This window comes from Cervus canadensis, chromosome 13, assembly GCF_019320065.1.
Source record: "Cervus canadensis isolate Bull #8, Minnesota chromosome 13, ASM1932006v1, whole genome shotgun sequence".
Classification (NCBI taxonomy): Eukaryota; Metazoa; Chordata; class Mammalia; order Artiodactyla; family Cervidae; genus Cervus; species Cervus canadensis.
In genome coordinates this window covers 65,857,943-65,885,594 of record NC_057398.1, presented here as the reverse complement: position 1 = coordinate 65,885,594, position 27,652 = coordinate 65,857,943, and the positions used below count along the sequence as shown (strand labels likewise).

The 27,652-nt window shown below is 41.9% G+C and overlaps 1 long non-coding RNA gene across 1 annotated transcript; it reads left to right on the top strand.

Moving 5' to 3' along the window:
* The first annotated feature begins 2,905 nt into the window (after window positions 1-2,905).
* Window positions 2,906-27,652, top strand: LOC122452391. Its single transcript, XR_006272674.1, has 3 exons — window positions 2,906-4,433; window positions 6,792-6,858; window positions 27,051-27,652. It is a non-coding gene; the product is annotated as an uncharacterized LOC122452391 (long non-coding RNA).

Genomic DNA, 27,652 nt, shown 5'->3' with positions numbered 1-27,652 from the left:
TTAAAAAAAAGAAAAAAAATGTAGCACACCAGGAGGTAGGTCTCTTAAATAGAAACTGGTCTATTTCAGAAACCGGGAACTATTTGCTGCAAGGTTATAAAGTAGTGCTTTATGAAGATATATAAGCACTGGCTGAGTAAAAATGTCACGTACTATGACCACATAAGGAAAACAGCTAAAGGAGCCTGGGAAAGCGATTGCAGTGAGTCTAATTGTGTGTGGAATACAGTGGACGTTGAAAAATAATGCTGGAAATGGAGTCCTCAGAGGGATGTTTTAGTTTTTAATGAGAAAAAATTTTTTCTTCCAGCTTTATTGAGGTATAATTGACATATAGCACTGGATAAATTTAAGGTGAGCAGCACAATGATTTGATTTACATACATCATGAAATGGTTATCACAAGTTAGTGGACATCCATTGTCTTGCATACATGAAAAAGAAATAGAAAAAAAATTTCCTGGTAATGAGAACTCAGAATTTACTCTCAGCAACTTTAATATACAACCTAAAGCAATTATTATATTTATTACATAATATACATAATATACATATATTATATGTATATGTATATACATAATATACAACCTAAAGCATTAATTATATTTATGATGTTGAATATTACATCCCTCACTGTTGTTGCTCAGTCCCTTAGTTGTGTCCAACGCTTTGCAACCCCATGGACTGTAGCATGCCAGGCTTCCCTGTCCTTCACCATCTCCTGGAACTTGCTCAAACTCATGTCCATTGAGTTGGTGATGCCATCCAACTATCTCGTCCTCTGTTGTCCCCTTCTCCTTCTGCCTTCAATCTTTGCCAGCATCAGGGTCTTTCCTGATGAGTTGGCTCCTCACATCAGGTGGCCAAAGTATTGGAGATTCAGCTTCAGCATCAGTCGTTCCAATGAATATTCAGGGTTCATTTCCTTTAGGATTGACTGGTTGGATATCCTTGCAGTCCAAGGGACTCTCAAGAGTATTCTCCAACACCACAGTTCAAAAACATCAATTCTTTGGCGCTCAGCCTTCTTTATGGTCCAATTCTCCCATCCATACATGACTACTGGAAACACTATAGCTTTGACATAGCTAGACAGACCTTTGTTGGCAAAGTAATGTCTCTGCTTTTTAATATGTTGTCTAGGTTTGTCCTAGCTTTTCTTCCAAGAAGCAAACATCTTTTAATTTCATGGCTGCAGTCACCATCTGCAGTGATTTTGGATCCCAAGAAGATAAAGTCTGTCACTGTTTCCATTGTTTCCCCATCTATTTGCCATGAAGTGATGGGACTGGAAGCCATGATCTTAGTTTTTTGAATGCTGAGTTTTATGCTAGTTTTTTCACTCTCCTCTTTCACCTTCATCAAGAGGCTCTTTATTTCCTCTTCACTTTCTATTAGGGTAGTGTCATCTGTGTATCTGAGGTTATTGATATTTCTCTTGGCAATTGTGATTCCAGCTTGTGCTTCATCCAGCCCAGCATATTACATGATGTACTCTGCATATAAGTTAAATAAACAGAGTGACAATATACAGCCTTGACATCCCTCATGCCTGTGTGCTAAGTTGCTCAAGTTGTGTCCCAACTCATTGTGAGGAAACTGCCCGGCCTCTCTCTCCACGGGATTCTCCAGGCAAGAGTACTGGAGTGGGTTGTCATGCCCTGGAGGGCATCTACCCGACCCAAGGATCAAACCCACGTCTCATGTCTCCTGCATCAGCAGGCAGGTTCTTTACCACTAGTGCCACCTGGGAAGCCTGATGTCCCTTACTTATAACTGGAAATGTACCTTTGACCACCTTCATCTTATTCCCTCGCCTTATCTCCCACCTCTCTTGACCACAAATCTGATCACTTTTTCTATGTGTTTGTTTTGTTTCTTTCTGAAGTAAAATTGACCTATAACTAACTATGTTAGTTCCTGATACACAACATAGTAATTTTATATTTCTACTCATTTCAAATGATCACCACAATAAGCCTAGTTACCATCTGTCACAAAGATATTACATAATTATTGACTATATTCCCCACACTTACATTTCATACCAGTGACTCATTCATTTTGGAGCTGAAAATTTAATCTCCTTAGAGGGATGATTCTGAGTGTAAGGATGGTGACTGATGCAAATAATTGTAAATCTTTGCATTAGGTGTCTTTTTAAGTGACAAAACCCCAACTTGCACTAGTCAAGTAGATTAGAATTTATTGGTTTATGTAAGTGGGGAGTCCAAAATGCAGGCTGGACCCCTCTGACTGCAACCAGGGACTCAACTTATATCACTTTTTGACTTTGCTTTTCTCAATGTTGGCTTCATTCTGTTCATAAGACCTTGGTACACAAACTAAAGCTGCCTATAGGAAACTCAGAGATGTTCCAAGGCTATGTCCTTTTTCTCCCTCAGGATGTGTATATGAATTCCAAGGAAGAATCTTGCTAGCCTTATCTGGGTCATAAATTCTCTCTGGCCCAAGGAGATAGAGTACTCTTTATTTATTTATTCAAGTATAATTGATTAACAATGCTGTGTTAGTTTCTGGTGTAGGGCAACATGATTAAGTTATAAATACATATACATATATTCTTTGTCATAATCTTTTCCATTATGGTTTATCATAGGATATTGAGTATTGTTCCCTGTGCTACACAGTAGGACCTTGTTGTTTATCCATCCTATATATAATAGTTTACATCTGCTAATTCCAAACTCCCAACCCATCCCTCTTCCACCCACCCTCCCACTTGGCAACCACAAGTCTGTTCTCTATGTCTGTGAGTCTGTTTCATAGATAAATTCATTTGTGTCATATTTTAGATTCCACACATGATATCATATGGTATCTATCTTTCCCTGACTTACTTCACTTAGTATGATAATCTCTAGTTCCATCTGTGTTCCTGCAAGTGGAATTATTTTGTTCTTTTTGAATGGCTGAGTACTATTCCATAGTAACATATATGTACCACATCTTCTTTATCTATTCATCTGTTGATGGACATTTGGTGGTTTCCATGTCTTGGCTATCTTGAGCAGTGCTAACATAGGGGTGCATTATCTTTTTGAATTATAGTTTTGTCTGGGGAGATAGAGTACTCTTATTACCCAGTCTAGGTCACTGCTCAGGTCTTGGGACAAGGCAGCATCATACTGACAGCCCATTGGGATGGGACCACAAGCTATAGGAATGGGAAGAAAGGAAGGATTGCTGGACAGACAATAGGTGTACTTGAAGCTATTCTTGAGATTTGAGATTTAAAAAAAAAAAAAAAGTCTTCACATTTAACACTGCACCTAAAGTTTTGAAACTGAAATTAAACATGAATTATGGACAGAGTTTTTCAAATTATCTAGAAATGCTATGTCCTAAAATTAGAAGAGATGAAATAATCAGAACTGAATAAAAGTTGAGTCAGGTAGGGTGCTTTTTTCCATCTAACTCATGTTTTTCCTATAAACTCGTTACTCAAAGAGCTATGCATTAGTAAACACAAATTATGAAATATAAAATGGCCAATACTTTGGAGGAAGATTTAAATAATTGTGAATTAGTTCTCTCTAATGGCAGAATCAATGATTCATTTCTCTTTCCACACTTGTCTACATGTAATGTAACCTGTTAGATATTGGACATGAAGAGATTATTAAACCTTACTGACATTAGTCATTAGACTGGGTTCCCCGGAACAGACTCGGATGGCTGGTTACATGCAGAAGGATTGTAAGAGGGAGGCAGGAAGGCAGGACTAGGCAGACCCACCGCGTGACTGCCACTGAACTCTCGGCCTATTCTACCGGAATTCTGAGGGGCCTTCAAATGTCTCCCAAATGGAGACAAGGGGGCCACGCCTTTGCACACCTATGATGGCGAATGATCGGATGGGGGCTGATGGGGTGGAGAGGCTGGACATAAACTTGGTCACTCCGCTGAGGGCGATTCCCGGAATGGCCGCTATGAAGCATGCGCAGACCACACTGCCCGGAGCTGGCGGGAGCCAGTGGTTCAGTCTCGCGGGACCCGGCACCAAGTGACGCTGCACAGCCTCCGTGACTGAATGACATTTAGTAGCTCCACACAAGGGTCAGATATATTTTCATTTTGGACTCCAGGCAGAAACAGTCTCTTTGGCCAGAGACCCTTTGAAACGTTCCTCATAGTCGACAACAAATGAGAACAAAGCAGTCAGGCGGAATAATGCTAATTGTGCCTGGAGAAGGCAGTTACTCAAAAGAAGCAACAAGATCTGAAACAGCGGGCGTTACACGGTCACTCTCAGGGTTAGGAAGCAAAGACCCACCTGTGTAGGACCTGGAAGAAAGATTAAAATATGGTAGACAAAATCTTGACAGAACAGCTGGACGCAAACAAGAGGTCTCGGAGACCAGGAAGAGCTCCCGCATCCAGACTGCTTCATGGCGTTCGCTTGTATCTTGGTGAGTGACAGCCGGGACAAGGTTACGGTGTAATCTTTTCAGTACAACTGCATCTCTTTAAGTCTTCCTAAGCTCCTGTTGGGCTGGCCCAAAAATTCTTTGGGGTTTATCTTGACATCTTATGGGAAAAACCCGAACTTTTCGCCAACCCAGTATAATAGGGTCAGAAAGGAGAGTGTTTTATGTCTGGTCTCAAGTTTCTATATAGCAACCGTTCCTCAAACCCTGTTCCCCTTCCATCTTCAGCTCCACTTACATTCAAATATGAACAAAGAATATGGGATCACCGCACATCCAAGGTAATGCTCCAACACCAGTGGAAAATAAATGAATGTAGTGAAAGGAACAAATGAGAAACACAGACACGTTCTAGTAAGTCTCCTTGTATGGAGCGCAGGCCCAGTGCAGTCCTCGGGAGGCCACAGTGCAGCACTCTGTTAGCCTCCCACCCTCGAAGCAGGCAGCTGGTTACCAGCAGGCCACTAATGCAGCTCCACTATTGGGAAGCACTGCAGTGGGCCCTCCCCCAAGAGAGCAACTCTCAGTGAGTGACCATTAGTGGCCCTGCTTGGCCATTGGTTGATGCTGCCATGGACCCATCCCCCAAGCGAGCAACCGTCAGTAAGTGACTGTTTGAGGTCCCATTCAGCAAAGTCGCTCCAGTCGGTGGGGCGATGCTTCAGGCAGGGAGTGAGGTAAGAGGTGAGTCCCAGCCCTCTCCCCAGGGCCCTCCGACTCATCCAGCCTCTGTCCAGCGGGTGACCTGGGGGCCCAGCGGACAGGTGGCGGGCTGTGTCCGGCAGGGACACAGAGCTCTCAGTGGTCACCCACTGGCCTGGCCCAGGCCTTGAGGTGGTGGTGACCCTTGCCCCCATCCCCACCTCTGCGACCTAAGGGTAGCGGCCATCTGCCCGGGCCGCTGTCTGCAGGACCTGCTCCTGCCATAGGGGTGACCTGAGGAGCCTGAGAGCCAGCTGGGTCCTGGGCGCCTGGCTCCCTCAGTGATGACGGTGGGACAGGTCTGTGGACCTGGCCCCGAGAGAGCCACTAGCTGAGCTCTGCCTCCTCTCAGCCAGGACCACAACCTCAGAGGGGAGAGTTGTGCCTCCTCACCTGGGCCTGTTTTGTCAGAACAGAGAGTAACGCTTGTTAGATATAGATTTACAGGAACATGTTCCCCGACCAGCCCTGACCTCCAGAACAAAGACTCTGCCACCAAGATGTTTACATTCCCCTTGCGACTTCCTACCCTTTCTTAGCAAAGGGCTTAGTTGAGAGCTTTCCAGGAGTTTGGGGGTTTTAAGGCCTGTGCCGTTCCTTTCCTTGCAGGAGACCTTTCTCTGCTGCAAACTCCAACATGTTGGTATTGTTTGGCCTCATCGTGGGTCGGGCATACATACTTGCCTTTCAGTAAGACAAGGAACAAGAGAGAAACACAAATACGTTCTAATAAGTATCCTTACAGGAGGAATTAAGGATATCATGGTTGAGGAAATTCAGAGAACAAAAGAGTGCTTTTGGAAGTTAAAAGTGTTCATTAAATTTTAGAAAGTGTTATAAAAGAAATGGAAAATAAAGTTGAGGAATCTCCCAGAGAGTAGAACAAAATGGCTAAGTCTAGGGTAGAGATTTTATATAGAGTAACAAGGATTTAAAATCACTGATGTACACAGGGGCAGAAAGAGCTGCCTAGAGAGACCCAAGATTGATGGGCAGTTTGGAGGTTCTGGAAAAGGTAGAGAAACTGGAAATAGTAGAGAAAGCTTGTGGTTACACAGCTGTGTGAATTTGCACAAATAATCTAAGCTGTAATTTCTCATCAGCAAAATGAAGACAATAGATCATTAAAAAGGCTAAATTATGTCAAACAAGAAGCAGTGGCACCTGCCTTCCAGTAAATGTTCTTCAAATATTAACAATTAATATGACCTGAGTCCATTTCTCTTTGGAAAACCAAGCTCTTGGAATGAAAAATCCTAAAAAACATAGAATTCTTTGTCAAAAAGCCCACATTTTATGATGAGCCTGCACTTAGCCTTCAGGCTGCTGCTTATGCTATGAGTTAAAAAAAATCTATTTAGAAGCTCATTTAACTTTGTACTGTTTCTCCCTCTTCTTCTAAGGCACTGAGGAACTCTGTGGATAAAATGAAATGAAGACCTCAGTTTCTAACACTCAAGCCAATTCTATCCTACAAATATGTGAAATTCCAATGGTTACAAGATGATTTTAGGATTACTTGTTCTCGAAGTTTAAAATAGTGATAACCCAGACTCAGGTTCAGACCAACAGCAGCCTCTGTAGTCACAATTCTTGCGAGGAAGCCAGGCCTGACGGGGTGAAATTCTCTTCACTCAGGTGATGTTTCCCCAGGAGCCTCACCTGTAATGCCGGTGACAGGGGTACAGAAGCTGCTCCAGATGGGGTGAGTTTCTTCCTTTTTGCTTCCTTCCTCAGGGATACTCACTTTCCCTGCCTCTGGTTGGCCTGGTATGATTTTATGATTAGGACGTAAAATTTTGTTGTTATGCATTGTGGGTAAGCTCACCATAAGCCTGAGTCAAACCAACAACCTTATGTTCTCTGTAGATCTTGAAATGGGTCTCTGTGAGACCTTATGGTTTCAAGTACTAGAAGTGTTAGCTGGTTGGGAAGATGGATGATTTGGGGGATATGGCTGTTACTAACAGCTCTTCTCAAGTCAACTTTATCAAAAATAAATACTTGCTCATATACCTGGGAAATCTGGGAGACAGCTTACTTTGGGTACAGTTGAATACCAGGGCTTGCATGACTAGAGGTTTCTCTTGGTTTCTTATCTCTGTTTCTGTTCTTGCTAGTATTTTGGCCTCTTTCTGTTGTAGTGTAGAGAGATTTTCTCCACGTGGTTTTGAAAGATGGCTAGTAATCAGCCTTAAATTTAAAATCTCCCATAATTGTGACTCCAAAGGTGAAGAAGAAATTCCCCTTATTTGAAATGGCACAGCCGTCACGTGGAGAACTGACCAAAATAGGGTCTTGGACTTGTTTCTGAATGAATCATGGTTACTAGAGGTGTTGAGGCCCTGACTGGTCTTTGCTCACACTTTGACAGAGCCCTGTGATGGTGGTGGTGGGGAGATATTTCTCAAAGAAGATGGGGTGTGCTGTTGTCACAAGCTTAGCCTCATTTTCACATGGTGAGGAAGAAAAGAGGAGGTAGATCTGCCTTGGTTTTGGTTGCATCCTTGACTTGATAACCATATTTGTTAGAGTCCAAGCTTGTACTGCTCACCCCACGACAGGCCAGTCAATTGAAAAAATAAGTTGTTGAGGCAAGGAATAATGACTTTATTCAGAAAACTAGCAGACCAAGAAGATGGTGGACTAGTGTCCCAGTGAACCATCTTGCCTGGGTTTGATGCTGGTTTCTTTTATAGAGTAGAAGGGGGTGAGGAGGTAAAATAAAAAAAAGATGTTAAGTTACTGCAAATAGTTACTGGTTCCAGCCAGACTCTGGAGTGGATATGTTTATTTCTTCTTTCCTGCAGCCATTCACAGGTAGGCCTGGTCAGGATGTTTCCTGTGAACTAAACAAAGGTATTTCAGCTTAACTCAGGCAGGCCTGGGAGTCAGGATCTCAGGAAATGGACCATTATGTATACTCTAAACTATAGGAAACATTCCTTTCGTGATTAATTTGTAGCAAAAACAATAGAATACAAAGGTTAAGGAAAAACAGAGCCAGTATGAAGTCAGTTTTCTTCTTCTCTGTTATATATTCAGTGTTATATATTCAATCTTAGCGCCTCTAAACTGTGATGAATATTCTTTCAACATGTATTGGTTTTTAAGTTTAGTTCAGTTCAGTTCAGTCGCTCGGTAATGTCCGACTGTTTGCGACCCCATGAATCGCAGCATGCCAAGCAGCCCTGTCCATCACCAACTCCCGGAGTTTAGTTTACTCAAACTCATGTCCATCGAGTCGGTGATGCCATCCAGCCATCTCATCTTCTGTTGTCTCCTTCTCCTCCTGCCCCCAATCCCTCCCAGCATCAGGGTCTTTTCCAATGAGTCAACTCTTTGCATGAGATGGCCAAAGTATTGGAGTTTCAGCTTTAGCATCAGTCCTTCCAGTGAATACCCAGAACTGATGCTTTTGAACTGTGGTGTTGGAGAAGACTCTTGAGTCCCTTGGACTGCAAGGAGATCCAACTAGTCCATCCTAAGGGAGATCAGTCCTGGGTGTTCATTGGTTTTTAAGTTAGCGCTTGGCAAATATATTTGATAATTTTCAATCATTCATATACACATACAATATTAAGAGAGTTTATTATGAATAATGCTTTTGACTGAGTTCCTTTCTCTCTTTCAGCAACCTTTATCTAGTACCCATTACAGGCTATGTATAGAAAAAAAGAGGCAAAACCTTTACTCTCCTCAAGTTTATAAGGTAGTGAAAGAAAGACAATTAGATCTACACACACTGGCAAGCGTAATTTGAAATTATTTTATATGTTATTGGATTTTATAACAGAAGTAGACATCTGGGTTATGTTAGAAAAACACCGCGGGAAGAAAAAAGCCGCCTCTAAGGACCGGTGGTAAAGGCCTTTTATTAAGCGTCGCTCTCGGGCAGAACTCCCGGGGGCGGGTGAGTGAGGAGACAAAGGGAGTCTGTGAGGAATGAGGGGTGGGGAGGGGTTTTATAGCCAGGGTCGGCGTCCAAGCCAGGTCTTTTCATATAAGGAAGAAAGCGCGGGCTACAGCTGCGGTGAGTGTCCAAGGGCTCTGTGTTGGTACCTGATTGGACCAGGCTGCAGGGGGTCGGTCCCCGGAAGTTTAGCCAGCCTCCGGAATTTGCCTTGCAGCACTTTCCCGGGGCATGCCCCGACCTTTCAGGTTATATTGGCATATCAGAGAAACTTTCTCACAAGAAGCTGTATTTAGGTGGAGTCTTAAATGATGAATAGGAATTAACCAGTTAAGAATATAGGAATGACTTTCCTGAGAGAAGAAACAGCATGTGTGAAGGGTTCAAACTGGGAAAAAAACCCACTGAAGCAAATTTGTTGAATCAGAATGGAGTGAGAGGCAGTGTGAGACAAAAGATGAAGTCCGAGATCCTACCTTACAGGCTGGACTGAGACGTTAAAATGTTTACTTTGCATGCAGTAAACAAAGCAGTGATACATTTTTATTTATGTCGACAAAAATCATTATGATTCGTTCATTCATCTGTTTATTTAGACTATAGATTATGGAACCACAACTGCTTGGGCTTGAAGTCTAATTGTGTCACTTACTACTTGTGTGACCCAGGACAGGTTTCCTCAACTCTTTGTACCTCAGTTTCCTCATCTGTAATATGGGCATAGCAATAGTAACTACCTCATAGATGTGTTGTGTGAGTTAAATGAGTTAGATATATATAAAGGTAAGGAAAGTACTTGGAGCATGTTGTTGTCTTAAGTGCTTGCTATTATAATTACTATTGTTATTAAATATATATATATTAAATATATATGTATAAGTGGCTCCTAGGGTGCCAAATGACAACCCACTTCAGTATTCCTGCCTGGTAAATCCCATAAACAGAGGAGCCTGGTGGGTTATAGTCCACGGGGCGCAGAGTCGGACACGACTAAGCATGCAATGCCTAGGTGCCAGGCATTGAGGAGGTGTGAAATGGACTTTGTAAAGAATGAAAGTGTTTTCTCACTAGAGCATTTATAGTAAGGCTGTCAGTGTTAGCTGTCATTTTGAACTGAATGATCATGATTTATAGGGCTACTGGTCTGCTTACCTATTTTACAATTACCTAGGCTATTCTGAGCAACTGAACTGAACTGAACTGAGGCTTTTGTCAATGGATTTCAGAATTAGACAGACTTAGATTTTGTCTCTGACTTTGCCTCTTACTAACCAAGTGCCTCCATTTAATAAATCTCAGTTTCCTTATCTGTAAAATGAGACATCAAAAGCACCCACCTCATAGTGTCATTATAAAGAATAAACAAAATTATATATGTCTGTATTTATGTATGCATGTGTCTGTATACACATGTGTGAAGTTTTTAGCTACCTATTACATACTTTCTAAATACTTATTATTAATCCTCAATTAAGAAACGGTCATAGTAGTATATTTTTTTCAATGCAAGCCTCTGTACTTAATTTATATATCTTTCTGATACATACTCTAAATTATTGAGAAATTAGATTCATTATTAGCCGCTTAAAATGTACCCCAAAGAGGAAGAATGCAAACAACTCTCATTGTAGATGTTTTTAGGTAGGAGAGTAGAAAAAGCTGAATAGAATTAAAGATAGATTTATATATTTTACTAAAAATGCTTATAAAAATTTAAACCATTGATGGTAAAATGTGTTTATAAATTATTTGTATGTTAGAAATAATTATGATGATGAAGAAAATAAAATAGTGACATAGGGAATTCCCTAGCAGTCCAGTGGTTAGGACTCTAGCTGTCACTGCCAAGGGCCTGGGTTAAATCCCTGGTTGGGGAGCCTAAGATCTCAAAGCCTTGAGGCCAAAGTAATAAATAAATAAAATAGTGACACACACTCAAAATTATTTTCTTACCTGGCAAAAATGTAACATTTTTAAAAATTTGTATGAGTGGCTTTAAATTTTATCCTCCTCTTTTGTTATTTATGAGGAAACACACATTGATGGATTTTACAAAACCCGAATGTTTGTTCTTTAAAAGGGAAAGTCTGATTTAAATTTCTATATCTCTCATTTTCAAACCTGTCTTTCAATCTGCCCTTCTAATTTCTATTCTTCTTGTCTCTTAACTAAACATACTACACATTTGCTAGAGACAGATGAATTTAATTTTTATTATGATCTAACACAAATGGAAAGTGAAATATGAAAAGGATATTTCCATTTATACAGCAATAAGTTGACATTAAACCTAGCTTTATGATGTTTAACTTTGAGATATCCTGCCAAAACACAATTGATTGTTAGGATTGAAATTAAAACCACTAATGGGATGCCTCAGTCTATAAATCAGGGTTGAGGATTATGGAGCTAAGGTCATTTTCTTTATTGCTCTTTGTTGGAAGGGAAAGTAGGTAAACAAACTTAAATGAGTCTGTGGGCCTGGGTGCCCTGCAGGGATACACGCAAAAGACAGGGTAAGGACTCTGGGGTTTGCAAGCCTTAAAGTGGGTAGCTAGAATACAACCACTCAAGAGACAGACTAGGAACAAGTGCCTGCAAGTGAACTAACTATAGGACAGAGACAAGAACAACCCTGGAGAAAAAGATTATACAAAGAATAAGTGAATTATAAGGTGAAACTCCCATCAAATACATGCAATTTCTCTGCATTCCATAAGCCGGAACATAATCTTAATTCCTTCCTTGTCAACATGTTCTACTGAGGGTTTTTTCCCCAGTATTAAAAACTGGAAGAATGAAGTTTCACTTGGTAAAAAATTTCCTTATAGCCAGTTCTACTAACACACATACCTCTCTTGCATTTCAGGCTCCCATGATTCTCCTAAAAATAGAAACACGTAAACTAGATATTTGGTGTGAAACATTTAAAAGAAGGATATACTGTGTCTCTCTTAAATAAAAGATTGATTCCAGTCTTGCAGAGAACAAATGCTTTGTTATTAAATTTAGTTCCTTTTTCACCTCCACACTTTCTTCTAGACCATTGGAATTTCCTTTCTCCGATTTCTGTCTTGTTTTTCCTGTGCTTTTGCTCACTTATTCCACCCCCTCCCTCCGCCCTGCCTTTTTTGGTCTATTTTCACTGTCTAGTGAAACTAGACTAGAGTCTAGTGGTTCCCTGAACTTAAGCTTTCTTTCATAATCAAGAAACTAAAGAAAACTTAGGGGCTGCCAACAGAAGATTATTTTTTGTTTTGCTAATGATAGACATCAGAAACAAGTTTAAAAATTGAATAGATTTGTTGTTTAGTCACTAAGTCGTGTCTGACTCTTTGTGAGCCCTATAGACTGCAGCATGCCATGTTTCCCTGTCCTTCACTATCTCTAGGAGTTTGCTTTGAATAGATTTAGATTTACACAAAATTTATTATGTTATACTTATTTCTCTTATTGCTTCTTAGACCAGTGAAAAATTTATTACCTACTGACCCCAATCAGGAGACTTGCTTTGCAGATAGGGCATCCGGGTAGCTCAGATGGTAAAGAATCCGCCTGCAATGCAGGAGACCCAGGGTTAATCATACGGTTCCAATCTGAAAGAGTTAGTCTAAAGGACCTACAGCTTCAGGTTATGAACAGAGATGGTGCTCTGTGTTCTTTGTCCTATGATTGCAGAAAAAATTAACATGAAAAAATTCTTAATATTGTGTTTACTTTTTTGTTAAAGGCAAGAGTAGTCTTCAGTAACTCTTCATCATGTTTAGGATGAAGGCTCCACTTTTAAGATAACTTGTGTTTTTGTCATCTGGTTCCCATCTACTACTACAGCTTCTTCTTCCAACCACTTAATACCCCTTCCCATGTGGATCTCCATACACACCGTCCAAGATCCAGTCCTACTGGATCATCAGGCTCCTTTGTGTGTTGATGTTCAGTAGTCTCTCTGAGAGACTTTGATTTATTAATAAAAGGCCTAATTCAAGGACCAGATCCTAGGGGAAACCTTTCTAGGTACCTCCAGGTACAGCTACTGGCTTTTTCCTCTGTGCTCTCATGAATATTGTGTGGCAATGTTTTATTTCTATCTTATCTTCTATAAGAGATTCTTGAAGATAGGAACTATATCCTTTAAGATTTTTCTTATGTAGCTAATGTACATTGCAGGAAAGCTAAAGTATACTAGGCAAAAATAATCTACTCTAGGTTCTAAAATTATAATCTTTCTTTTACCATGATTAGAATCTTAGCAAGACCAGTTTTCCCTGGTTTGTAGAGGCAGAAGGAAGTAGCATAGAGATTTATTCTCACTGGCATGAATCTGCTCTCTTCTGATCACCATCTACACCACTCCCACCCCTACCAGCCTATAGAAGACAAATCATTACAGTCAAGTGTTTTTGTTTGTTTAAAATAGCACTCCCCATCCCCAAATGTATCTATGTATATATTTGAATAACAAATAAATACTTGGATGGATATATACACATCAAAATAAACAGTGCTTCTACCTATATATTTTTATTTATTGTGGACCTCTTTCCATGTCAATAAATGTACTTTTATCATTTTTAATAGCTGCTTCATTGGAAAGCACAGCTGTATCTTGTTTGGATTTTTTAATTCTCTGACACAATGTTTGGAATAAATATTAGTTGAATAAAGGACAAAACATCTTTTCAGCACTTTGATCTAAGCCTGGTTTGAGAATCTAATGAGACTAGCAGTGACCTGACATGCAGCCTCCAATGAGAAAACAGGAAGGAAAGCAAAAGGGAAGTGGTGGTGATGGAATGATGATTCATTCTGTTTTTGTGTCTAATTCCCTCTTATCATAAAGAAAAAAAGCAGTGGCTGGAAAAAAAAGATGTGGTTTCACAAAGCATCGTCATCATTTCCTCACTAAAATGACAACACCACAACATATGATTTTGGAAATTGATTTGGGTCCCAGGTGATAACGCCCTTGACGCAGGATGCAACAGTTACTTTCACCAAAACATTACCCTCTCTGAGGTAGTAGGAATTCTGACATCATGTTGTGAAATACAGTAATTGAGAAAATAATAAATTGATTTTAAAAATTCTCTAAATATATGTATTGAGCATTATGTGGCCAGTAAGAAGCACTTTCCCAGTAAGAGGTGGGAAAGACCTACCCTCTGAGGATCCAAGATTGGTTAATGAGGTGATGGACCTCCTGACAACACAGGAAGGCAGAGAAAAACCCACTTTATCTCCAAACATCTTATCCAAAGGTTTTTTTTTTTAACCTGTGCTTGCCCCTTGAACTGCCTCCTCCCTCTGCCCCTCTCTCTCGAGTGCTCCTGATGGCATGGTGGTTTGAATAGGATGTAAAAGGCAGTCCCAAACCTTTGTCTATTAAACCAGGCCTGCTGTTGCCTAGAGGGACCCCCTAGTCTTCATCCTCTTCAGCCTTTGTGGATGAGCCATTTTCCAAAGAGGGAAAAGGAGCACATTGGCTCCCAGACCCTGATTTTGGGAATAGCTCTGATCACTCAGCACTGTGCCTTCTCAGAAGTTAGTCTCCTTTCCCCCTTACTAGAAAACACAAACGTTGGATGTTTGCTTATCTGTCTGTGACTCAACTGCAATATCCTGATTAGTTTTGGTGATCCTATTTCCTTGTCAGAGATTGATCTGGGGATGCGTGCATAATCTACTTCTAGTTAATGTGAAGTCAACTGCAGAACTTCTGGGAAGGATCTCTTCGTTCTCAGAAGGAGACCCAGGGATTAAACAGGCTCTCTTGTTTGGATGCTGTGGTATCTGGAGTGAGGCAAAGAATGGCAGAGACTAACTTGTGACGTGAAGGGAAGATTGAACCCAACGTACTGAGTGTGGCAGAATAGAGAAAAATGGGAAAAGAGGTGCCCTGATGAATTTGATAAGCCACGGAATTAATGTATCCTGCAGACACCCGTCTCTGGATGTCTATTTCGCATGAGCTAATAAGTATTCTTTACTCTTTTTGACCTTTTACCAACACTATTCCATCTCTGGAAAATAACTTACATCTAGTGAAGATGTGTCTGTGCTTCACATCTACTCCAAATCACTGCAACATGCCACCAATTAAACTAACTTCCTTCATCTCTGCATTGCTCTTAGTTTGAATCAGTCTTTTTACAGTTACTCTTCTCTGCTTTATTCTTATTTTATCAGTCTACTCAAATAAATGTAAAACTTCTTTAAGGTAGAAATGAAATTACCTTTGTTAAATGAATCGTGGAATCATGTAGTTTTCATGTCAGCATTTCTCCTCTGGCCTTGGTCCATTGCCTCTTAGGTAGCAGATGCTCTGTACAATTTGCCAAATTGGTCATGAGTTAAATGGAAGGACTGAAGGACGTCCCTGGTGGTCCAGTGGTTAAAACTCTGTACTTCTAATGCAGGGGGACATGGGTTCAGTCCCTGGTTGGGAAACTAAGATCCCACATGCCGTGTAGCGCAGCCAAGAGAAACAGAAAAGGTTGGATGATACGATACTTCAGATCCTCCCTAACTCTAGGGGACTAGAGTGCTGAAGACCAAAGTGATGGGTACTGTGGTTTTTAAGAGATATATGGACACTTGGACATTGAAAAGGAAAAACAGGGGGACTATAAATGTGGGTGGTAATGAAATGTGAATATTTAATTACTTTTTTAAGATTAGCATTATTAAAACTATTTTTGGATATCTTTACTCATGCTGTTTTCTTTCTGGTGATTATCCTGGATAGCTCTTTGCAAATGCAGAAAGTCCCCTTGTTTGGGAAGAAAGTGCTGAAAATAGACTCTCCTAATACATGGCCAATCATAAATCTTCATAGGCTGCCAGTGTTTGGGGTTTTATTGTGGCGTTATCTGCCGTTGTTTTAAACTGTACACACTCCTGACGTGTTGGGCTTACAGTGGGATTTGCTTTGCCTGAGGGAAACACTCCAGTGGGCTATTTTTGAACTTAATTTGACATTTAAACTTGGAAATACTGTCTTTCCAAGATACTTATCCCTGGAGAAGCTTGCAACAGACGTGAAAGTACATCAAGTCAAACTTAATCATTTGCTTACATGCTCTTTCATAGAGGATTTCTCTACTGTGGGCTTCTCTTTGTGTAGATTAAGTGATGGGAACAGAATAAATATAAAATGAGGGGAAGTATACACGGTTCAAGGACTCAAACATCCCTTAAGTACTTACCTCACATTCTTATCTCTAAGGTGTATGAACTAGGGAAGGACACACAGACAAAACTCCCAGAGACCGTTTTGTTTTAGCGCAATGATGCATCAAATGTCTGCTTGTTTTTCCATTCTGACCTCGATTAGTTCTGTTGGCTCACGTGAGAGATGGCAGCTAGGTACACATTAGCTACTTGGAAGGTTCCACTGAAGAGATAACATAGAAGCGGGATGAGGAGGAGACAGTCAGAGGGGGGAAAAGAAGGCTGCCGCCGGAAGGTGCCAAGGCAGGAGTGGGGAGGCTTCACCTGTTCCTTGATGGGCAGAGAAGTGGGAGACCTGGCCCAGGTGCAGTGCTGGGGCCGCTGAAGCAGAGGTCCTGTCAAGTGCTTTTCCAGAAGCAGATGTGGCCCCCCAAATCCACAGAGGGTCTTGCAGCTGAGGCCACGCCGGTGGCCGACAGCAGGCAATGGAGGCAGAAATACACGCTCTTTGTGTAGGGTCGAATTACGTTTTTGACTGACGGCTGTTTCTTCACAGTGAAAAGTAGCCACTAAACCACCCTGTTTTAACTCTTTTTCTTAAGCACTGTGGTTCAATCCCTCTGCAGCTCTACTCATGTATTTCTTTCTATCTGGAAACGTCCCTCTTTTTCCTCCTGTCTCCTGCCCTTTCCTCCAAATTCAGGAGCACCTATCCAGTCCTTAAAAGCTTACTTTCCCTGAAGCCTTTCCTGGTCCCACTTCTCCTTTGCTTAGGGAGAATTTACTGTTCTGTTTCTGAGCTGCTCCTCACTGTACATGGCAAACATGCACAGTTCTTATAATACTTTAGTGCGTTCATTTCATGTATCTTTCTCCTGCTACTGTTTCTGCCCTCTTGGGAGCAGGGACTGATTCCTGATCATCTTTGTATCCCTAGAATTTGGGACAGAGCCTCTCACTTTGTAGGGAACAGTGTATGTTAGCATAATGCATGAGTGGATGAAGCGTGGTGGGTAGGGGAGGGCCTCGGGGAATCAGTTGGTAAGTGTTAAAGGATTTGAAAGCTTTACTTAGTGTGCATTGGTGGTCATGGCCCTACAACTAATACTTTAAAAACCATCACTCCCCTTGGGGCGTGGAGCCCTGCAATGACGAGCATCCCTTCCCTGCTCCGTTGAGGAATCCTGCTATTAGTGTACTAGCTGGGGTTATCTGCCCTTCCCCTAACTAAATCCCATGTGATCTCATAGAAGAAATGAATAATATCTCATTCTCTGAAAATGTTGAAAATTTGCATCTAAATAAATTTATTCACTACCTTTCACCAAATATTTACCGGGTATCTGTACTGTTCTGGGAACTATGCTAATCTGCATGAGGGGTAAAAGATTCTGTTATTTGCAACGTCTGCACAAGTCACTGTCTTGCCTTTGAAGTTTGCCGAAGAAAAAATTGCAGAAAGTAATTCGCTAGTGCAGTACACATTTCAGTTTTTTCCTTTCTAGCGATTGGTCGTGAGTAGAGTTCAATAGGAAATCGCTGTTTGCTTGGGAAGGTATTTGGGTTAGCAGAAGAGAATATGGATTTTGGAGGCAAGCAGATCAGCCTTTGCACCCTTTCCCTTCACTTACAGCTTATGGTAATTCACTCAATATGTATAAATATCAATTTCTTTATCAAAAAATGATAATTCCCATTAGTTGTGGTTGTATTAAGAATTAAGTGAGATAAAGCACATATGAATATATTTAGGGAATAAGAAAGCTATGATGAACCTAGACAGCATATTAAAAAGCAGAAACATTACTTTGCTGACAAAGGTCCATCTACTCAAAGCTGTGGTTTTTCCAGTAGTCATGTATGGATATGAGAGTTGGACCATAAAGAAAGCTGAACGCCAAAGAATTCATGCTTTTGAACTGTGTTGTTGGAGAAGACTCTTGAGAGTCCCTTGGACTACAAGGAGATCAAACCAGTCAATCCTAAAGGAAATCAGTCCTGAATATTTGTTGGAAGGACTGTTGCTGCTGCTGCTGCTGCCAAGTCACTTAGTCTGACTCGTCTGGACTCTTAGCGACTCTGGTCCAACTTGTAGTGTCTGACTCATAGTGTCCAACTCGTAGCGACCCCATGGACTGCAGCCTACCAAGCTCCTCCGTCCATGGGATTTTCCAGGCAAGAGTACTGGAGTGGGTTGCCATTGCCTTCTCCATGGAAGGACTGGTGCTGAAGCTAAAACTCCAATACTTTGGCCACCTGATGTGAAGAACTGACTCATTGGAAAAGACCCTGATGCTGGGCAAGATTGAAAGCAGGAGGAGAAGGGGACGACAGAGGATGAGATGGTTGGATGGCATCACTGACTCAATGGACATGGGTTTGAGCAAGCTCCCAGGAGTTGGTGATGGACAGGGAGGCCTGGTGTGCTGCAGTTCATGGGGTCGCAAAGAGTCAGACACGACTGAGCGACTGATCTGAATTGAGGGAATGAGAGCATTCAGAAAATGGTAGGTATTCATATTATTATTCTTTCACATAGTCTAGAGTGCTAAGAGTAAGTCCCTTTATCAGCCTCGTGAGATCTTTGTCAGTGAGAAGCACTTGTGCGTCTAGAGCAGACTCTATGCATTAACCTCTTCTGGAGATGTAGGGATTGCTTGTAATGTATTGTGACAAAAGTAACTTGGTGGATAAGGAACCCCAAGGCTGCCATCCTTCATACAATATGAGTATTTCTTCCTTGGAGTCATGGGTTAACTTCAGACCCAGAATCTTCCTGTGTGACTTTCTGAGTACTGGGTAGGTAGGTGTATGTGTTGGCTTAAAGGGAAGCACAAACCATAGAATTTTCACTATGGAGTCAAAAAAGCCCAAGTTTAAACCCCATCTTTGCCGCTTATTAGCTAACTGATCTCGAGAAAGTGAAGCATCGCAAGAAAGTGTGGTAGAGACTATAAATCCCCTGCCCCTGCCTCCCCAGTGATATTCACGTCCTAATCCCTGGAATGTATATGACAGATGTGATTAAGTTAGGGACCCTGAGATAGACAGTATTCTGAAATATCCATCTGGGCTCAGTGTCATCCCCAGGTCCTTGTAAGGGGGCAATGGGGGGATAAGTCAGAAAAAGGAGATATGTCAATAGAACCAGACTGGGGAATGATGCGCTTTGCAAATGGAGGAAGGGCCACGAGCCAAAGGAGGCAGGCAGCTCTGGAAGTAAAGACCAGGCAATGGGTTCTCCCTCCAGAAGGAACACAACCCTGCTGGCGGCGTTGCTGTGCTACAGCGGCTCACGCTCCACCCCTGGATCCACTCCGTTTCTTCACAGAACTTTTCACACAGGGGTGTCCTGGAACCCAAGTGAAGAAGCACGTTGAGTAGTAGACTGGCATGAAAAAAGAAGGAAATGTTGCCATTTGCAGCCACATGGATGGACATGGAAGACATTATACTGAGAAAATCAGAAAAAGACAAATACTGTATGATGTCAATTATATGTGGAATCTAAAAAATACAACAAACTGGTGAATAAAACATAAAAGAAGCTGACTCACAGATAGAGAAGAAACTAGTGGTTACCACTGGGGAGAGGGAAGCAGGGGAAATATAGGGGCTGAGGATAAAAAAGGGTAATTATGAGATTATATGAAATCATGTGTGTGAATATTTTGAAGATTGTAAAGCACTGTAGAATTTAAAGAATCTTTTGTTCAATTAAAAAAAGATGAGGCTAGAATCACCTCTGTCAAAAAGTCTCCGTCTAAGTCTGGTTTTACTGTTCAGAGATAACACCCAGAGCCAAAGGTTAGAGCTTATAGAAACCTTCCAAAAGGATAGTTGTATTGATGCTTAATATTCATATTGATGAATTAATGCAGAGCTCTCTTAATTGTTCAGAAGCAATAGTTTAAAGCAGACCAATCAGACATCTCCCAGTTAGTTTTTTTCATCTGTTATCTTTCCTGTTTTATATTCTTGCTGGTTCCGTATAATCATAGATTCAATAGATAGTGAAGAACAGGCAAAGGCAGACAACAAGCACTCAATGAACTTTTTTCTGTGCTGGCATAAAGACTAGCTCTGGAAAAAAACAGCAAGAATGTAACAGAAGATAATACTCAGCTATCACTAAGGAAAATGCTGTTTACTAAAGAATCCTGCCTCTTTGCATCATTTCCATTATTAGAAATGCCAATAAAATTCCACATAACAGCACATGAACAGTTGCATGGTGGGGAGATAGGAAACTTCATTATGCATTATGTATTTATTAACTAAAGGCTTGTGCAAATGATTTCCAACCTTTTTGTTTTTGTTTTTGTTTTCCATATGTTACTTTCCACTCTTTCTCCTGAATATTGTAACGGGATAGTTTTACTATTTGGATTAAATATAATTTTGTTCTGAAAATTCTGATGCCCATTAAGTTGAAAATCTGCACATGGGAATAACTGGGCTCAAAGGAAAACCAAGTGCACCATGGAACTGGTGATGCATTTCAACCCGAGAACATTCCTTAGGATTTTGGTGTCATTTAAAATCACTTTCAGAAAACTAAAATCATGGCATCTGGTCCCATTACTTCATGGCAAATAAATGGGGAAACAGTGGAAACAGTGGCTGACTTTATTTTTCTGGGCTCCAAAATCACTGCAGATGGGGATTGCAGCCATAAAATTAAAAGACGCTTACTCCTTGGAAAGAAAGTTATGACCAACCTAGACAGCATATTAAAAAGCAGAGACATTACTTTGCCAACAAAGGTCCGTCTAGTCAAGGCTATGGTTTTTCCAGTGGTCATGTATGGATGTGAGAGTTGGACTGTGAAGAAAGCTGAGCGCTGAAAAATCGATGCTTTTGAACTGTGACGTTGGAGAAGACTCTTGAGAGTCCCTTGGACTGCAAGGAGATCCAACCAGTCCATCCTAAAGGAGATCAGTCCTGAGTGTTCATTGGAAGGACTGATGTTGAAGCTGAAACTCCAATACTTCAGCCACCTGATGTGAAGAGCTGACTCATTTGAAAAGACCCTGATGCGGGGAAGGATTGAGGGCAGGAGGAGAAGGGACGACAGAGGATGAGATGGTTAGATGTCATCACAGACTTGATGGACATGAGTTTGGGTGGATTCCGGGAGTTGGTGATGGACAGGGAGGCTTGGTGTGCTGCGGTTCACGGGGTTGCAAAGAGTCGGATACGACTGAGTGACTGAACTGAACTGAAAATCACTTTGAAGCCTCATCTGTTCATTAAGGGTTTCAGGGCACTTTTCTCACCCTGTCACACCCTGTGATGGAAGGAAGCCTTCGTCCTCTCAAAATCTGTAGATTCTCTTGCTGCTCTGTCTGCTGCCTCTCTTTCCCTCGGTCTCTGCCTCCATCCCTCCACTCTCCTTTCTCAGGGCTTCTGGAGGGATGTTTCTCCTGGAGCTTGCACAGACCTGTCCTCAGGGAGTCACGTCAACTCGAGTAGTTGTGCTTTCCTGTGGAAACCTTCTGGAACCTGAGTGGAGGCCCAGAAAATCTGCTAATGTCTGGCCAGTCTCATGGCACAGGACCTGCATCCCTGGGGAAGCTATCTCAACCCCGTCCTCTGTGGCTTCAAATCACACTGGAGAGCAACACACATCTGCAGTCACGTGGAGCCCAGCAGTCAAGCCACTAAGAGCCGCTGCCATATGCTGTTTAAACAGCTCTTCTTCTTCCAAGTAGAGCCCATTCCCTGGAGCCCCTGCTTGGCATGGCGCTCAGCCCACCTTGGACACCAGATGACGTTCAGAGGTCACACACGTCGATGCGCCAACTCTCTCCCTGAGCTTTACCCTCTTCGTCTTCCTGCTTCCTTCCTCACTCAGCTCAGTTCATCCTTCATTATCAGTCTTTGTCTACACCCCTCACTCTGTGGCCTCTTTCCCCCTCTATATTAGTTTTGTTTTCTTTTTAAAAAAAATAATTGGAGTATAGTTGATTTGCAGTGGTGTGTTGGTTTCTGCTGTTCATCAAAGTAAATCAGTTATACGTAACATATATTGTTATCTATGCGGCGATGACAAATTCTCACAGACTTGAGGACTCAGAACAACACCTATTTGGTATCACATATTTTCCAAGTGTCAGGAGTCCAGTCAACCCCCCACTCAGCCAAGACCCCCCCCCACTTTCCTGGGGTCTCAAAACCCTGCAGCCAGCCAGGAATCGGCAGGGGCTGCCTTCTGAATCCTCCAAACTCAAGCAGGGTTCACCTCTGGCTGCTGCAGGACTCATGCAGTTTGAGCCCCATCTTAGAAGGCTTGCTGGTGAGCTCAGCCCACCCAGGATAATCTCCTTTGATGACCTCTAAGTATCTGATTCCGATAATCTTGCCTGGAGAATCCCATGGACAGAGGAGCCTGGTGGGCTACAGTTCATGGGTTCACAAACAGTCAAACATGACTGAATGACTAACACACAGGTATCTGATTAGGGACCTGCAAAATCTTTTCATCTTTGCTACAAAACATAATGTAACTATCGCATCCACAGTCCCTGCTCACACCAGGGGCTCAGAATCCCAGAGGATGTCTTTTATTCTGTCCACCACGCTGTCGGGCGCATCCACCAAAGCACCAGGCTCCAGACAGGGTTAACATTTCACCTGAACGTGTATATTCATCTGCGTGAGAAACACACATCCTGACTAATCTCACTTTATGTTCTGTTTTGTTGGAAATACCGTTGATTTACAATGATGTGTTAATTTCTGCTGTACAGTGAAGTGATTCAGGTATACATATCAGTTCAGTTCAGTCTAGTCACTCAGTCGTGTCCAGCTCTGCCACCCCATGGACTGCAGCACACCAGGCCTCCCTGTCCATCACCAATTCCCCAAGCTTGCTCAAACTCATGTCCATCAAGTCAGTGATGCCATCCAACCATCTCATCCTCTGTTGTCCTCTTCTCCTCCTGCCTTCAATTTTTCCCAACATCGGGGTCTTTTCCAATGAGTCAGTTCTTTGAATCAGGTAGCCAAAGTATTGGAGCTTCAGCATCAGTCCTTCCAATAAATATTCAGGACTGATTTCCTTCAGGATTGACTTTTTTGATCTCCTTCTAGTCCAAGGGACTCTGAAGAGTCTTCTCCAACATCACAGTTTAAAATCATCAATTCTTCAACACTCAGCTTTCTTTATGGTCATCTCTCACATCCATACATGATTACTGGAAAAACCATAGCTTTCACTAGAGGGACATTTTCTTTTTTTAAAAAAAATATGGGAGTATAGATTTGCAATGGTTTCTGCTGTATATATATGCATTTAATATTCTTTTCCATTACAGTTTGCCACAAGATATTGAATATAGTTCCCTGTGCTATACAGTACGACCTTGTTGTTTATCCATTCTATTTGTAATAGTTGCATCTGCTAACCCCAAATCCCAGTCCACTACTTTATGTTCTGAACCACAAACTTAGCACTCGGTTTGCTTGGACCCTTGGGGTCTTCAGCTCTCCTGTCAGTTCGTTCTCTTCTTCCTCTGGATAAAGACTCCCCTATAAGACTCTCCTCTGCCTCCTGCCTGCTTTTTAAAGTGACCATTTGGGGGCTTCCCTGGTGGTGTAGTGGTGAAGAGTCTGCCTGCCAATGCAGGCGACATGAGTTTGATCCCTGGTCCGGGAAGATCCCACATGCCGTGGAGCAGCTCAGCCCGTGCACCACGACCACAGCGCCTGTGCCCTGGAGCCTGGACACACAGCTGCTGAGCCCACGTGTCAGCCCGAGAGCCTCTGCGCCGCGACACGAGACGCCGCCACAGTAAGAAGCCTGTGCCCTGCAGCTGGGGAGTAGCCCTCACTCTCTGCGCTGGAGAAGAAGCCTGCACAGGAATGAAGACCCAGCACAGTCAGACATAAATAAATAAAATTAGGAAAATAATTGAAAAATAAAACGACCATTTGGAAGCCTGTGCCAGATGACTCCCCTGTGTCTGCGTCCACACCCCCACCTTCCTGCCTGACTTTCCTGCTCATTGTGTTGGGTGAGCCATCTCCACGCTGACTGTGGGCCAAACTTCTCCAGTGTGTCCCGAACTCCCTCCCCTCAGCTGCCTGGGACGGAGCTCCTGTAATTTTCTCCTTCTTATTCTTCATCATTCAGTCTTACGGTAAGAACCGTTCCTCATTTCTCTTAGAAGCATCCCTCTCATGACCCCCGGGACAGCCTTGATCCTCTTCCTTAGGAGTTGGCTGGGGTGAATCTGTCTCATGGAGCTGTCTATACCTGCTCTCCTCCATTCTTCCTGGAATCCACTTCATTCAGGTATGGCCTCCACTGTTCGCTAGTCACAGCTCTTGCCAAAGTCATAAATGGCACCCCCCCCCCTTTTTTTTTTGCCAGACCCAGCAGTCATTTCTCAGTCTTCATCTCAATGGAGCACTTCACACCGCTGAGCACACCCACCTTCCTGAAGCTCTTTACATGGTTTCTGGGAAACCACCTGCTGTTGCTTTGCCTGTTTGATGATGCCGTGTGGTATCCAGTAGTCAAATGTGGGAAGCTGAGGTGCAGGAGAGTGTGTGTGCAGTGCTCGTATTTGTGTAAAAATTATGCATTTGCTCATACTGGCATGAAGCATATCTGTGAGAAAGCACAAGAACATCAGTTGCTTTGAGATGGGGAATCTCAGTGGCTGGGGACAAAGATTAGGTCCTTTTGCATCTTCTGACTTTTTGCCTTGTGAAGATATTACCTATTCAAAATAAATGAAGTGAGAAGCACACCAACCAGCATCATAGGAAGTGGCTGGGTGGGTGACGGTAGAAGTGGTGTCCAGCTTGTGGTTGCCGAGTGTCTGGGGCCCCTGGCCTCTGCTGGAGTCACTAGGTGGCTGTGACTCCCTGGTCCCTGCACAGTGGCATTGAGATTTCTGGGGTGGACACACTTCTGGCAACACTGCCAACTAGACGGTTAAATTTTTTAGTAAAAGTGTATCAGAGGGAAATGGTTCATACATTCCCTTTTTGCCTGTGGGAAACAGACACACAACTGGGCAGGACTGCTTGAAGCAAGAGGTGGTCATGAGCTTGACGTGCTCCTCAAATTGTTGTAATACCAGAGAAATGGGGAGAGGAGAAAAGAGGAATCTGCCTTAGAAGGGAAAAGAAGACAGAACAGCTTGATCAAGAGACAACTGAAAGGAACCTGGAGGGTATAGTAATTTTTAATTAAAATACTTTCACAAGGAGATGGAATTCATATTGCCAAAAGTTTCATTTCAGAGTTTTGTCAAGTCACAATATGATTATTTGCTGCCTGTAAACTGTGTCAATTTTTTTATTCTTTATCTCCAAGCTAAAACATTCTGTTTTACCTCATAAAAATGGACACATTTTGGCTCCTTAGTGTGGAGTATGTTCTTTTATGGAAGAGATGTTGGAGGTGTTAAGTTGAGTGTGCCTATTTGTGTTTCGGGGTGGATGGGGACATGGGTACAAGTCGAGATTCCTTTAAAAAATTATTAAGTGTCTAAATGAGTCATGGAAAGTTTTTCTTATTTGGTTCTATGGGAATCCCCACTTCCCCTTTTCCAACCTGAATCTACAACCAGAGTTTCCACACTACCCGTCTCTCTGTTTCATTTTTTCAACTTAAGGGATATGAGGATAAAACAGCTATTTTCTTATTTATTTAGAACCCTCTTTGCTGACCCTTAAGTGCTCAAGCTCTTTTAATTTGTGTTCATCCATTCATTCATTTATTGAGATACCCAGGTAATGAAGTGTTTGGGAAAATGTCAGGTTTTAATTACCCAGAATGCTAGAATGCCAGGTTCAAAGCCATAGAGTTGTTAAAGCACATTCAACTTTAGGCTGTGTTAGTATAGTCCTGGGGCCAATGAGGAGGACAATGCCAGACCCCTGTTGTACATCGAGTTGGTGATATGCAGGGTATGCTGTCCTCTCAGGAGGCTCTTTTGAGAAAGTTGGAGGAATTGGGAAGGGATAGAGGAGAGCATGATAGCTGCCTTCAGGTATTCTAGGGATGAGAATGAGAATAAGAGTTTTAGCCTTGTAAATGCTAAGTGGTAAGTGTTGTAGGTACTGGATTCAGTCCGAGGGTAGCACGAAGTTCCAGGAAGATGATTTCTTTCCACATGTCTGCATCTCACAGAAATGGAATTGGAGGCCTGGGAGAGGGGCACACACTGTGAAGGTTCCAGCACAGGCTGGGCAGGTTTAATTTCCAGTCGGATGCTTGGAGAAGATGACATTTCACGTCTCTTCCTTTGCTATTTATGTTCTAGGATAGTGGCTCTTGACCTTTTCTGAGTCTGGTATTCTTCTGTGATTTTAATAAAAGCTATCACTTTTCTCCCCAGAAACAAAAGCACATATGATATTATTTACCCCTGTACTAGATAGAAAAGAAATAGATTTAAAGAGAACAGCTCTGGGGGAAGAACCCCTAGGTCCTTAAAGATCAAATACTAAAAACTACTGCTCTGGATGATTTCTTATTTCTAGAGGGTTTGAATAATGAAAGCTTTTATCAGAAACTAGAGATGCTTTTGAATCATGCTTCAAGAAACAGTGTTTTCCTTCAAATTCATTTGAACAAAGCACATAGATAATTGAAATGAATTTGTTTTATGGGCTTTGTAACAATAGGTTGGGAACAATAACAGATTAAATACTTGTTAACTGGGAAGCCTTTTGAGAAGTAGAATTCTAAATTTAGTTGAATATAAGTCCTAACTATAGATTTGTTTATAATGGATAACTTCTGTTTTCTTATATGTTTCTTATGAGGTTCTTATAATAACTTCACCTTACAGATGACCAAACTGAGCTTCACTGGGTGGCCTGAGATCAAAACGAGAGGGAGCCCATATCTGATGAAGAGTCACTCATAAATGGATTCAATTCCTGGTTCCGATTCTGATGTATGACCTTGAAGAAATCAACACCTCTCTACTTCAATTTCCTCTTTGTGGAGCCAGGATAATGGTAGCACTAGCCTTCCAGAGGTGTTGTCAACCTTTAAATGAGACACATGGCCTTCATACCTATCAGCGAGGTGTGTGTGAGAAACATGTTCTGAGATGATCTGTGTACACTGCTCAGCACAAAGGCTGCTCAGAGCAAGCCAGTGATTGTGAAAAAGGTAGTTGTGATAGCATCACAACAGACGCTAATTCTTCAGGCCTTCTATGCTATAATGCTTTCCAAGACTTAACTGTTTCAGTAAAAGTAGTAAATTAGTTTTGTTTATTTATTTTAGTAAATTAGTTTTAATAAAAAATTTAATTTTGTGTATTGCCCAGAAAGAAGGAAGAATGCAATGATAAGAATGGAAAACCTACATTGGTTATTAAAATGGTTGTTTATTACCAGTATCATTGAACTATCTGCTTTGCTTATCTAATTCTGTGTAACA